Genomic DNA, 15,460 nt, shown 5'->3' with positions numbered 1-15,460 from the left:
GGCTCGCCCTACTCTTTCACCCCTGAGGCGGAAATCCGGGGGTTAGGCTGTCCGTGTTTTTAACTTTTATTTTGCTCATGGTTTAATGCACTGAAAGAGCGTGTTTTTACCTTTCAATTCACTCTCCTAGTGAAGCGCTGCTCACACAGGCTCCGCCGATTCAGGCGCGGAGTACACACCTCCCTCCAAACGCTGCGGTCACATCCCACGCCCTCCTTGCAGGCCGGGCGGTGGGGGCGCGGCTGAGGCAGCTGACGCGAGCGGCGTCATTATAAAAGAACATGTTGTTACCTCCGCACAGCGGACGCGGGCAGCGGGCGCACCTTTGGCGCGCCGAAGGTGCGCCAATGGTAAGCCCGTCTGCACCCGTCCGCGGTGGACGGGGCTAAGGACGAGGCCAAGGACGAGGCCCCTTCCCTGTGCCCCTACAGATATGACAAGATTAAACCAGTTTGTTTATTCCTCTGAGGCTCTTCAACTAATTCGCAGGAAGGCCTCCCTATCTGAGGGGATTTTGTCAAACTGCTCCACCAAGTTCCCGATGAAACTAGAAGGGCCAGTAGCATGCCGCTGCTGTTCCTTTCAAAGTGACGCTACACCAAACCCTCTTACATTCAACCATTCTCCCAGAATTGTCAGGAAGGAGCAGCATACCTCTATGCTATGTAATGTTAGATCCCTCCCCAAACACGAGTTTGAAATTTGGGATATGTTAAACTCTCACTCTCCAGAGATCTGTTTTATGACCGAAACGTAGCTAAATGACACCAACCTCCCATCCGTCAAGATTGCGATCCCGGAAAACTATAAATTTATGCATCTTGACAGGAAGGGTAAAATAGGGGGGGGCATGGCCATTGCCTTTAAACAGCACCTCAACATAACATGGGCTTACTCGTATCAGGATGAGCTGATGGAAATTGGCATTTTCAAAGCAAATTTTTCAGCTTCAGAGTGTTGGACAGGCGCTTTAGTCTATAGACCACCTGGCTCAAAAAAATGCATTATCGGACACTCTCACAGACCTGATAGCTACTTATGCCCTGGCAACAACTAAGTTTATAGTACTTGGGGATTTTAATTATCACGGGGAACAAACCTCCCTCCCAGAGGTCAACAAATTATTCTCAGACATGGAACATATGGCCCTTTATCAAAGAATATCTGGTCCTGCGCATAATGGCGGCCACACCTTAGACCTCGTCTTCACTAATATCGAGAACCTTAGATGTGACCATCCGCAGCCTCTGGTATGGTCGGACCATCGGATGATCAAGTTTACTTCCCCCCTGCCAACTCAGGCCTCCTCTGGCCTGCCTAATGTCATGGGCCCTAAGGCAATGGGACAAACTTACCCCTCAGGCTTTTGAGTTGGCTTTTCGGCCAACAGAGGGATCAGAAGACCTGGATGTAGAGAATAGACTGTTAGGACTCAACAAGGGGATGAAGGAGGCACTGGACACCATAATCCCTTTGAAACATAAACCTAGTCCTACCCCTAGCCGTATGTCGGCCAAATGGTTCACTTCAGACCTGAGACAGGAAAAGTCGGCATGCAAAAAATTGGAAAGGCAATGTAGACACAAAAAAACAGAGCAATCAAAACATCAATACAAAGCTGCACTTGCCACATACCATCGGATTCTAAAGGCAGCTCGATGCGCGACCATTGCAATCCAAATCGAACAGTCTAAAAATTCGGCCAAGGCCCTTTTTGATATAGTAAAAGGGTTCTTTGAACCCACAGTATGCAAATTACCCGTTATTGAGATGAAGGATCTCTGTGACTCACTGGCCGAGTTCTTTTATGAAAAGATTGAAAAGATCTATGCGAACTTTCCCCCGGACATCCAGGCTTGCCCTCCCGTTCTGGACAACTTTGAGGATGACCCTGTTAGCCCTAGTTGTTCTCTTGAACATTTTGAGTATATTACATTAGCAGAGACCCAAAGGGCGTTAACTTCTGCCAAATCAGGGTCTCCAACGGATCTATGCCCACCAAAAACTATGTCACTCCTATCACATATACTAGCCCCTACAGTACAAAAAATATTCAACCTTTCCATCAGTGAGGGGGTGATTCTTGCCTCGTGGAAGGAGGCCTTTGTGCGCCCTATTTTGAAGAAACCCTCGGCCGACCCTGCGGAACTGGCTAACTACCGCCCCATCTCCCTGCTCCCTCTGTTGGGTAAACTACTGGAAGGCCTGATTAATAGCCAACTGAATGGATACCTTGAATCGGACAACATCTTGGATGCCTCACAGTCAGGTTTCCGCCGAGGATTCAGCACAGAGACGGCCCTTCTATCTGTGACTGACTCCTTGAGAATAAACATGGACAGCGGCGGTTCAGCCATCCTGATTTTGCTTGACCTCTCCGCGGCCTTTGATACCATCTCCCACTCTAGGCTCGCGGAGAGGCTAAGCGCCTGCGGCATTCGTGGGTTAGCCCACAAATGGCTTCGGAACTTTTTGGCAGATCGTTTTCAAACGATCATAATAGGTCCCCACCAATCTAAAAGAACCTCATTGGATAAGGGCGTCCCCCAGGGCTCCTGCCTTAGCCCTACGCTTGTTAATATCTATTTGGCTTGGCTAAGGTGGTAGAAGCCTTGGGGTTTGAAATAATATCGTACGCCGACGATACCCGGCTGCTTTTTAACATTGGCCAATATCCCGAAGAAGACAGAATCCGCTTTGCTAAAGGGATTCTGGCAATCGCTCAGTGGATGACCTCCAACTGTTTACAACTCAACCCCTGCAAGACGGAAGTCGGGAGGGCTGAAGCGGTCTGGACCAATGAGTGGTGGCCATCACAACTAGGCCCTCCTCCCATTCCAAAGCCATGTGTAGAAAATGTGGGTATAAAACTTAACCAGTCCCTGTCCATGCATGATCAGGTGGCCGCAATATCAGGGGCATGTTACTACAGACTGAGGCTACTGCGAAAGATTCTGCCTTTTATCCCCACGGAACATCGGAGAACCATAACTCAGGCCTTGGTCATGAGCCGCATGGATTACGGCAACGCCTTGTTGGCTGAGGTGGGAGCCACTGCCCTGCAAAAATTGCAAGTCATTCAGAACACGGCAGCAAGGCTGGTCCTGAATATGCCGGTTGGCTCCCCCTCTCGGCCACTGCTACGTCAGCTGCACTGGCTGCCGATTAAACAAAGGTCGGCTTTCAAGATATGTTGCCTCACTTTCAGCGCACTGCATGGTCAAGGCCCGCAGTATCTCCAGGACAGACTAGCAAGATACACTCCATCTCGCCTGTTAAGATCTGGCTCCTTGCAGCTACTTCAGGTACCCCGCATTAGACGACAGCGATCAGGAGGCATGGCATTTTCGTACATTGCCCCTAAATATTGGAATAGTCTCCCCCAATCACTTTGAGAAATCCCTTCTTATCTTAGTTTCCGGAGACACTTAAAAGCATTTCTGTTTTAACTAACTCCTGCTCCTCGACAATCCCGCCAATGAGGTGACTCAGAGTAAAGCGCCGAGATGCCCCCCGGTGATTCGTGCGCTATAAAAGAGACAATAACATAACAACATAACATAACATAAAACCATATTTAATAAGTATTTCCCTAATTCTACAGGACCCCACCCCCAACTAGGGGAGACTTCAGGGGTTCTGAATCTGCAGAAATATTGCAGATCATCCATACCCAATTCTTCTAGCATCAAAGTCGAATTTGAGCAGCTCTTTAAAACAATGTGGGGAGTAAAATGTAAAATGTCACTTTACCCAGGCATATAAAAACTCATTTTATAATGGCGCTCCTTTTATATAATTGACCCCCCACCCCTGGGATACCTAGGGGTGACCCTGGGGGTCCCTAATATGCAAAAACATGGTAGGTTTTTCATTTTTAAGGGCCCCTGCCCCCAAAGTCGAGGTTGGGCATAATTTGAGGTTTAAAAGCTGTCCTGGCCACCAGGGATGCTTTTAAACCGACCTCAGGCTTCAGCACTGCACACATGCTAGTGCAGAAAATCTGCTGGCCTTTAAACTGCCCTGCCCCAGGATACTGGAGACTTCTAGGTAGTTTGAATCCCCTGCCCTATTACATACTAGGGGCTTATGGGGTAGGTCATGCCAATTACAGGGGTAACCCACATACCATAGTGTACCCTAGTGTATGTTGGGTATCTCAACTGTATTCTAATGTGTTCCTTTTAGCTTGGCACTGGCCCTGGGCCTGGTTAAACAGATCCCAGGGTCAGTCAGAGTCAGTTACCACCAGTTCCAGTCAGCAAAAAGTTGGGGTGTGCCCAGGGCACCGGATGACTTTGCAACAGTATTGAATCAGAAAGGATGGGGGCATGATTTCTCATCAGCTCCAAAGACCACAATGAACATAGGTAAGTGAGAAAAGGTCTGATAATATGTACCCTATCAACCAGGTGGGTTAATGTAATGGGGTTGAAAGATACATATGAGAGAGATTCCAGTATGAGAACTCTTACACTTACTACTCAGCGGTGCACAGATTGAATTTGCATCTATATCAATTCTCTGTGCTAGCTTTGAATTCCTATGAAATAAAGGAAGAACCGATGCTGCCTGGGGGCATTTCTGGTCACTCTCTCATATTAATGCAGATCAGTGGAGAGAAAGGGAGCATGACTCTTAGATGTACAAAAGATGATATGCACAGAGATGGTGAAAATCATCAAACTTAATATTAAAGAATACTTTATTTGTATTTATTTATTGAGTTTTATATAGCGCTGGCTAGACCCGGAGGTATCAGAGCGCTTTACACGAGGAAGAAACATTGTTTCAGAACATGGTTCCAAAGTTACATCAGGTACTGGACGTAGTTACAGGAATTACATCAGTACAAAAGCATAGCATAAACATTAGGAACGAAAATAGGCATGGGTAGAGAAGAATAGGGGAGAGAGGGAAGGAATAGGCGGGGGTAGGACGAATAATGAAGGGAGGTGGTGAGGGAGGGTATAGGAGGCATAACGGGGAGACGAGGAAAAACAGTGTCCGACATCCGGCTGGGTAGGTGACGGCCGAGGGGTGAACTAGAGCCATACTCCTCTATAGCTGTGTGGGACAGCTCCACCGGTCATCGGTCAGAGGTTGCTCGGGCACCACAGTACATACAGAAAGGTTCTAGTTTCCGCCTAGTTGGGCGTAGTCCAAATGTTCCATTGAGCATGCCGGTCACGGTGCACGGTGCTGTGCTCCCAACTGTAATGGGATAAAAACCCAGGCCTCCGCTGTGTGAGACTCCCTTGTCACTGTGGACTCTCTCAGAGGACACTCTGTGACTCCAGGACATATATGATGGATCCCTCCCCAACAAGGGGAGAATGAGTGCTTTGAAATGGGGGCCCCTTAATGTGGCCAGTATTAGAAAATTGGTGTGTCATATTAAAGCTTACAAGGCGGAGGAGCATCGTCCATCACAGCGCGTTAATCGCAGGCATCCAAGAAGTGGGTAAATAGAGACATTTTGGAGCAGTCGAGGGGCTGCCATTTTGAGGAGGACAGAGCGGAGAACAAGATGCCGGCGGTAGCAACAGGGCACGGCAATCAAAGCAATCAGGGCCTCACCATTTTAAAGCTTCCAAGGCAGAGGAAAACCAGCCATCGCAGTGCAGTGATTGTAGGGACAGATAATGGTGCGTGGAGGCACGACATCTAAATGGCAATTAAAAGTATCAGGATGTGCGGGAGGCATGCAGGCAAACAGAAGGCGCAAGCCCCCACCTCGTATTCAGTCAACAACTATGAGAGGGGGGTACCAAAGCACCCAGAGAGGGACCATCAGAAGCCCAACGGGGGTGTAAGTGGATTGTTGATTAAATTGGCCCATACATCGATCCATTGCGGCAGAGGTTTGTTGTGAGTCATGCTTACCCCAGGGTGGTTCGGTCGTGCAGGAGAGGGGTGCAGATCATAGGTCCAGACCGCAGTGCTTCTCCAGAGCGAGATGCTTCGTTCATCAGCTACTCAGGGAGCACCACTCTTGAGGCCCGGTCTTGCAGGGGAGCACTGCGGCGCACACGCCGCTCCTGGATATTCAAGTGCCTTGCTTCAAACCTCATGCACTCGGGTAGTACAGCGAGAGAGGTGTGGCGTGGATCGTCGGGTTCCCGGTGACCGTTTCAGGCGAAGGGCAGCACCATGCCTCAGCTCTTCAAATGAGGTGCATAGCAGAATCGTTACCCCGGGAGCACAGGCCTTGATGTTGGGATCTGCAGGGGAGCAGCGATGAAGCGGCACATACCACTCAGGGTCGTCCAGTGGGGTGCCTCACAGGGGCAAACGGCGAGAGAGATGAAGTGAGGCTCGTCTGGCTTCCGTAGACGCCTCTGCAGGCGCACCACGACACCGCAATTATCGGAGGCGGGGAAAGATGTAGTGAGGTTTGTCAGGCTCTCGTAGACCGTTAATAAAGTCTTCATATAGTCAGATGCACCTCACATAGGAGCTGTTTTAAAAAGCCTATAATTATGTATGGTAATAAGTTTTTTTAATCAACAAACTAATAAAAAAACATCGTTGGCTTAGAATGCTCGACTCATAAGAACGGAGGTAGACAGATATAGCAGGTACCTTGAGGGAAATTAAAAGATATAAGAAACATATCAATGTAATCACAAAGAACTAGAACCTATAGCTCGCGATGGCGCTAAAAAGTATGTGAGCACAGGTACAAAGCACAGCATGTCCTGCCTTGTTCATTAAGAAAGAGAGGCGTGTAGGATATTTATACAAGATTATTGATGTTTGTCAGACCACAATGTCTGCAGAGAATGACATACCAAAAGTCTTCTCTGTATATTATTTTGGCCAACTTGCTTCACATAAAAGCTACACTGTCAGGTACTTGTACTTGAAATAATTTACCAGAGTCTCATTGTGAATGTGAGCTTTTATAAATACAACTGACTAGAGACTTTATATTGTCGCTTAATAAACTGCCCAATTTATGCCATCAGTCCCTCAATGTGGATACTTGGGTAGGTCTAATCAGTTGTTATCGGTGTAAAGAGGTATTAGAGCCTTATCAAAGACTAAAGGGAAAAGGTATACCTAAGAGCATAAAGGGGGGACTCATAAACGCCAGATCTATGTGTAAAAATGCACTGCACATTTACGAGCTAATAACAGAGGGGGAACTTGATTGTTTTTTTATCACTGTGACGTGGCTAAAAGATTGGTGTAACCATGACATTGTGCATGCACTCCCCCCAGGCTATTTAATCCAAAGGATGGATAGACCGGAACAACGCGGTGGAGGCCTTGCGATTATTTATCGGGATAATATGGCATGCACTATTACGGCTCTAGTGGATATCAAAGGAGCAGAGAGCATTGGTTTCTGCTTTCAGGTTCATGATTCTTTTACTTTTGCGGGAGCACTAGTTTACCGTCCTCCAGGTCAGCTAAATCAGTTTCTGGAAAGCATTGGGGAAGTGCTTAGTAATTTGACGCTCAGGTTCTCAAACTTTACGTTATTAGGGCATCTGAATCTGCACCTGGATGACATTACTGATCCAGGTGTAATTTGTTTCAGAGACATTCTGAATGTCCTCGGGTTAACCCTTCTCACTCTAGACCCCCCTCACAAAGCTGGCCATATATTGGGCTGTATTGGTTCCAGTTTAGATACAATTAAAGTAAAGCCCCCTCTGACGCAAACTTGGTCAGACCATAAATTCATTGCTTTCAACTTTTTAGTCGAAAGCAGTGTCGTAGGAAAATGTACTTTGCATTCCAGTCGGTTGAATAAACCCTGCTGGAAAAAGATTATAGAGCACCCTGATCTTTTAAGATGGGCTACGGAGAGTATACCCACTTTGACTGGGAACACAAAAATAGATAATAAACGATTTGGGGAATGGATCCGTGAAATTAGTAAACGGATGGACCCCCTAGGCCCAAACAACAGACCCCGTTGTAATAAGCAATCGGCACCTTGGTTTACTAGAGCCTTAAAAGAATAACAAGGTGAAGTTAGAATATTTGAACGAAGATGGCGTCGTAATTATGATAGTAGAGAACTCAATCTATATAAAACGGCTAGGAGACAATATCATGCCCTAATTAAAAGCGCAAAGGCTGACTTTTACACAGCTGCCATTGAAGCCACTAAAAACAAGCAGAAGGAGATTTTTAGAATTGTAAACACCTTTAGGAATCCCAAAATATTGACACAGGAAATTCCACCATCTCAGATGTTGTGTAATTCTATAGCCGACTACTTTGAACACAAGGTACAGGATCTTATCAAAGATTTTCCTTTCTCTGAGCCATCTGTTTCTGACGAGGCCACCACGGTAGACACAAATATGGCTAGTATGAGGACTTTTCTTCCGATCAGTCTGGAGGAATCCCATCAGGCTATATTATCTATCAAATCAGGATCTCCTTTGATCCTTGACCTCCGGTGCTGCTGCAAGCTATGGCAGATACGGTAAATCCCATCATAAATAGTATCATCAACTCTTCACTCCGCTCTGCGCAGATTCCATCAGAGTGGAAACTCGCAGCAGTAAAACCTCTTCAGAAGAAGCAACTATCAGATCCGACTACCGTGTCTAATTTACGGCCCATATCACTCCTCCCAGTACTCTGTAAACTAGCAGAAACATTTGTGAATAGGCAGCTTACTGCGTTTCTGGAAGATAATAATATATTACATATTAATCAGGCGGGCTTCAGAGCCCAGCATTCTACAGAATCCGCTCTTTTGTTCACAATTGAAACTCTTCGGGCTGCTATGGATCAGGGCAAGAAGGCATTGCTGATCCTTTTAGATTTATCTGCGGCCTTTGATACGGTCTCTCATGCTATCCTTTTAGATCGTTTGACAACATCTGGCATTGCAGGAACCGTATTGAAGTGGCTTAAAAACTTTCTGTCTCATAGACGTCAAGTAACCACTCTAGGACAATTTTGCTCAGGGGAAATAGTGTTGACGACGGGGGTGCCACAGGGCTCCAGCCTGAGCCCAACACTTTTTAATCTTTACATGGTTCCCCTTATTAAATTAATCTCGTCCTTTAAGATCAGCACTATTGTGTATGCGGATGATACGCAGCTGATCTTAGTCCTTGATAAGGACATGTTAAATGCAGAACAAAATCTTAAAAATTGTCTATCAGCTACCTTCGCGTGGATGAGAAATAATCACCTGAAATGTAATTCAGGTAAAACAGAGATTTTGCCATTTGGACTCCATAATCTATTCTCTCCCAAACAATGGTGGCCTGAGGATGCGGAAGCCCCCCTAACACAATTAATGCGGCTCGTAATTTAGGGATCAAGTTTGATGATACCCTATCATTCAAGCAACAGGCATTGGAGGTGGCAGGCACCTGCTTTAACATCATAATGGGCCTGAGAATTTTTTTCGATCTTATTCCACTAGCAGCAAGACGTACGGTGGTGGTGGCTTTAAAAACATCAAGACTGGACTATTGTAATAGCTTGTATGCAGGATCGAATAAAGCGGTCCTTCACAGGCTACAGATGGTCCAGCATGCTGCCGCCCGCTTGGTGCTTAGATGGCCTAGGAAGTCCTCTGCCTCAGCTGCGCTGGATGCCTTCCACTGGCTTCCCATCCATAAACGCATTTTGTTCAAAGTTTTAATTATTACTTTCAGGGCCTTTCATTCTCAGGGCCCGAAATATCTTTTGAAAGGCTTTACCCGTTACGGTCCATCACGAAACCTCAGATCCTCCACGGATAACCTACTGACTATCCCTAAATTTAGGCTTGCTTCCAAGGGAGGGAAATCCCTGGCAGTAATTGGCTCTAGGGCTTGGAATAAACTCCCCTCTCATCTTCGTCAGATCTCTTCTGAAATGTGCTTCAGGAAATCTCTTAAGACCTGGATCTACAGTCTTACGGATACAGTATGCAAAGCGCTGGTATGAGTGTTGGCGCCCATGGACAGCACAGTTGCGGGTCATTTTTATATCAGTTTGATCCAAAGCGCCAAGATGCTCCCTGGATTGATAGTGTGCTATAGAAGTGTTGTGTTACATTACATTACATTACATTACATGAATGGATTGGGGGGAAATAAGCGAAACCGTAAAATAAATACAGCAGGGGAAAACACATGATCCGAGATAAGTACCAGTGGATTTTTCAAATTAACTTGGAAACATGCAGAACCTCATTTATGTAGAGATTTAGAGACGTAACAATAATAGTCAACGTAAAGGCATGGAAAACAGCCAAGATTTATAAAGAACAATTTCTTTAATTATTTTAGAGACTAATATACTAGCAAAATTTATCGCAAACGGTTAGTTTGTGTAATTACTGAACTCTACGATCCCATTCAGTGTGGAATTATCCAAACAGGTCCGCTAAAGCTAACCTGAGGGGACTACACAATTCCATGGGAAAGACCAAAAAAATCTGGGGCCCACTGGCAATTCCTTACATGTTTAAAATGATTGAGGAGAAAAAAAATTGGCTTGCTGTTCCTTGGATTGATTCAAAGCCACTGGCCCATGTGAGAAGTAAATGGTTGAGCCCACAACGTTTGAACAAACCGAGGGAACAAGGAAGTGTTGTCCCCTGTCTCCAATGAAGGAACGAGCTTCTGCCTGAAAGCACTAAACTTATACTCTGGATCTAAGAAGAGCAATGCACTCTTCAGTCTCTCACCGCCTCCACTAAGGACCACACACAACAAGGATATGAGAGCTAGCTTTGAAAATGGGGACTGGCAAATGGAATATGAGAGAAAACAGAGACACTAAATACCCCCACTCTGACGTGCCACTCTGCAGGGCACTGATGTCTGCAGGTCAAAGGAAGCACTGGCATGGGCGCCAATTCAGAACAGTGAGTGTAAAAACTCAGTACAAAGGGTCAAAATTCTGGACAAAAATTCAGGACAGGAGGTCAAAATTCAGGACAAAATTTCGGGACAAAGGGTATGCTTTACAGACACAATAGTATATAAATAAATAGGCAAAGAACACAACTACAAGTCAATTCTCCTGCCCAGTCACCTTCTCCTGCCCCGTCACTTCTTCTACCCCATCACTGCTCCTGCCCCGTCACTGCTCCTGCACTGTCACATTTCATTACCAGTCACCCCTCCTGCCCCGTCACCGCTCCTGCCCGTTCACTGCTTCTGCCCGTTCGCTGCATCTATCTGGTCAGCACTCCTGCTCATGCCCGATCACCACTCCTGCCCCGTCATTTCTCCTGCCCCGTCACTTCTCCTACTCCGTCACCTTTCCTGCCCCGTCACCGTTCCTGTCCATTCACCGCTTCTGCCCATTCACCGCTCCTGCCCGTTCACTGCTCCTGTCGGTTTACTGCTCCTGTTCGGTCAGCACTCCTGCCCCGTCATTTCTCCTGCCCCATTCACTTCTCCTGCCCCGTTCACTTCTCTTGCCCCGTTCACTGCTCCTGCCCCATTCACTTCTCCTGGCTCGTTCACTGCTCCTGCCCCGTCACTTCTCCTGCCCTGTCACTTCTCCTGCCCCGTCAGCTCTCCTGCCCCATCACCGGTCCTTTCCTGTTGCCTCTCCTGTCCCATCACTGCTCCTGCCCCGTCACTCTGTGAACAACATTGGCAAATTACACAAGGCCCAAGTTCCCCACAGTACTCTGTTTGGGGAAAGCTCCTCTGGAATCACTAACTAGGATCTACAGGCTCCAAGTGAGTCACTGGCCTTCAAGGCACTCACTGGCACATGATATGATAAAGGCACATGGCACATTGTCATTCAAAAGGGGATAATCAGCCTCAGTCAGAATGATAATGGGCATGTTCACAGTCTGTGAGAGTTCGAGGAGGGGCTGCTGCAGCCTCTGGAGCTTAACAGAGATGTGCGAGCTGGCCCCCCGAGAACTTTTAATCTCTTGGGGCTTCTCGCAGGGGAACAGCGCAGCTCGCTGTAATTAATCTTCAAAATTACGGACAAAAGGTGTCCGTAAAAGGAATGATTACGGACAACAGACATCACACGAAAATGACGGAGGGTCCGTGAAATTTACAGACGGTTAGTCATCCTACATCTGAAGGCAATAAGGGATATCTTAGTAAATTGCCAAGCAATTCAGCATTTATCCTCAACACTGAAAAACATATACTTAAAATGTATCCCTATATAACATACTCTTTCTCTTGTGTGAAGTTGATATTGCTGAAACAGAAGCAAAAGAAGAGATGAATATCCTTATATATGTTGTTCAATATGGTCTCTGATTCACATAAGTTTAGTTTTCTTCTTCATTCTTATGCCACTGGATACTAATTAACAGACATTAATATTCTGTAATTCCTATTGTGAGCATATATTTAGCACTTACTGAGAACTCCTTCGACCACATGCATACTCTTATATACATGCTATATATAACTATTATCTTGAATGGATATGATTCATCTTCCTTCCTATGACGAACCCCAAATTTAAACGCAACCGTTGGCAATGCTTAAAGTCAAAAGTTCAAAATAGTTCAAATGTGTTTCTCAACACAACCTAACTTTCGGAATACATAATGCCATCCAACAAATTCTCTAGGAAGTAATTGTTCGAAATTTTCGAAATAAAATCCTGAATTCAAATAGCAAGTTCCTGGTGGCAGCCGCAATATAGCCTAATACTTTGGCAACCTGGAAGCTGGAATTTAGGAATTCATATATGATATGAAGCCATCCTAAGTTGGACGGAGCACATCTCTTTGCTTTATATTACAAATGTTGGATAGGATTACCTTATATTCAGACATTTTGCAGACCAGATAGATTAGCAGTAACTAACAAATGGTTGTAAAGGCAAAGGAAAAAGCCAAAACAAGACAGGAACAAGAGATGCCAGGACGATGCTACATGTCTGCAGTTTATATGGGGAGCTACGCACTTGGGAGAAGCAGATAAAGCATTAAAGTGGCATGGATATGTGAACCTAGAGATCCTGCTGTTGCTCGAATCCAGCCTAGAGGCTGTGTGCATATAACAGCAGGAAACATGGGCTTGCAAAGGCGACAGTGTGCAACATGGCTACTTCAACAGTGAGGAAGAATTCATGATTTGCTCTCCAAGGTAACGGCAACAACATTTGACTTGTGGATAGAATTCTATCATTGACACCAGCCTCACACCATACACAAGAGTCGTAATTAGTAGTCTGGAGTTGTGTTCAACAGGAGGGGGCGCTGCAATATCCCCCAGTTAAGTAGCCACAACAATATTTGGACACCTCAAGAGCCCACTGTCCCTTGTCACCCATGTAAGGAACTAGCTAGAGAGACCACAGTCTGATCTTGTGCCAGGATAATTGTTTTCTTTAGTTGGTACACCAGTGACCCCTTTCTATTTAGCATCATCTTTATTAAGATTTGTGTCTACTGTGTCACGGACACATCTCAAATGCTCTCACACCTGCATCACCAATCCTTCCCAAGACCTGGATTTACACACACATTTCAAATTTAGGGTGGAAGGTGAGGCTCTCAAAAAGAATTGTCAAAAGAGGATATGTGTGTGGTCTGATAGCACAGGGTTTATCCTCCATAATGAAGATTAGAAGACAAGATCTTTGATGTAGAAGCTTATCTTGTGTCACCCTGCTAAAGGGTTTGAAATGCAAAGTAATGGCATTCGCCCAGTATGGAGCCCACGGTGAAAGGGGGGCAGACAGGAACAGTTTAGAGGGGCTGCACCACAAATAATTAATCATCCAACTAATTGAACAGTGCACCAGTGAGGCGTGAACAGGGGAGAAATGATGACATATTTCCCTATCTAGAGGGCTTATCGGATAGGAGACCTCGGTTTTGGATGCTTAAAGTTTCAATAGGAGTAAACTCAGATTGGTGTATTCACGAATCGATTAACATTATTCGTGCGAATGATGGACTCTCTGGTTGTCGCCCTAATATAAAGTGTGACACTTCTCCTTTTATAATTGGCTCCTCTCCGTTTCTACCTATTGAGCACAGAAGTCACTGCTCTGTTTTGATAAAAAAAAAAACACTTTGCTTTAACTTCTGAAAGTAACAATTCTGCGTATAGGACGGAGGTGTTCTGTATTGCTATGTCTCTTTTGTAATGTATTTGTGCACTAAAGAAAGTTAAATATAAGCTGTTTGTCTTGATTAATATTTACCTGATACTTAGTTGTGTTATTTTAATGACTAAAACGTTGAGGTTGTTTTCAATTGTATTTTTATATATTGTTTGTATAATACAGGATTTATTCATAGACAGTTGCCTTACAACTTACAACGTTACTCCAAGTTCGGATAAACAAGCCCCTACAGGACGTTTACCTTGCAAAGTGCCTATTTGCTAAGCCTTTCTGTGTTTTATCGTATTCCTCCATCCTATTGGTGCGCCTCACTTACATTCTCCATTTACTCAGATACTCCCAGACAGCTATCATAACAGCTATTGAGTTGCACAGAAAATATGTCTCTCCGTCGGGTTAAAAACAACAATTGCTCACATCTTGCCTGTGCGTGGTTTTTTTATGTCTTCAGAAAGCCGTTAAACTGACTGATGTACCTACTGAGTGACATGTTTGTTATAATCCAGCTCTTTCTATCGAATGTCTGTCAGCCGTTCAAGGCTCCCTTTCAGCCGTTGCACGCGCACAACTAATTTTCCTCTTTGATCCTGATGGAATGTTATATTAATAGTGCAGTTTTAAGCATGCAAAGCAAAAAAGCATGATGTGGATGGAAAATTACTTTTGTCTCACAAACACATTGTTCGATGTTTTTCGGTGTGTGGAAAATGTGTTCTCTAAAGCACAAACACGCGTCGTCTATTTGTCGAGAACACTACATTTAATAGTAAGGAATAGCTCCTAAATCCAGCCGTTTGAAAGGGATTGTGTTGCTGGGGGCATGTGCCCACGCGAGGGCGCCACAGGCAAATAATAATCTGCAAGAGAACTTCTAACGTTATATATTATATTTTACAGTTTACCGCGTGTCAGCGTCCGATCTTTTAACACAACAGTTCACTCTCGCCTTGAAACTGAAATTATGTTTGTGCCCAGATATATGCGTAAACGAGTGAGTAAGTTCAGCTGTGGAGAGCCAGGTGTCTCACTCAGTTGCGCTTCAGAGTTCGCTTTTTGTCGCAACTTCGTTTGAGGTCACTTTCAACCAGTGCCTTGGATGGAAATATAAAAGTATTATAGCGTTTACTACCCCTGACCAGACCCTGAAGTACTTGCACTACTCACTGTAATGACCCGTGTCCCACGAGAGCAGCACCCAGGTAGAGCTTGCATACATTGTAACACCCTCTGGCCAGGCAGAGGTGATAAATAAACGTGTGAGGGTCGCTCGTGATCTTCAGCCCACAACCAGCAAAGTGAGTGCATGTTTTTTTTTATTGGGGAATATGGGGCCCGGCACAGACCACTGACACCGAAATAGTGTGAAAAAGGCCGCTTATTGAAACAGGTGCACATCACAATTAAAAGGCCCTTG

The 15,460-nt window shown here is 45.4% G+C and overlaps 1 long non-coding RNA gene across 1 annotated transcript in view; it reads right to left on the bottom strand.

Moving 5' to 3' along the window:
* The window catches only part of LOC144819480 (uncharacterized), a 77,760-nt gene extending 71,727 nt beyond the window's left edge, over positions 1–6,033 (bottom strand). Inside the window, exon 1 of the long non-coding RNA XR_013607394.1 lies at positions 5,887–6,033. This is a non-coding gene — a long non-coding RNA (uncharacterized LOC144819480). The remainder of the gene's footprint in view (positions 1–5,886) is intronic.
* Between the last annotated feature and the right edge of the window lie 9,427 nt (positions 6,034–15,460).

Source organism: Lissotriton helveticus, chromosome 2_1, assembly GCF_964261635.1.
Source record: "Lissotriton helveticus chromosome 2_1, aLisHel1.1, whole genome shotgun sequence".
NCBI classification, from domain to species: domain Eukaryota; kingdom Metazoa; phylum Chordata; class Amphibia; order Caudata; family Salamandridae; genus Lissotriton; species Lissotriton helveticus.
This window is presented reverse-complemented; position numbering and strand designations above follow the sequence as displayed.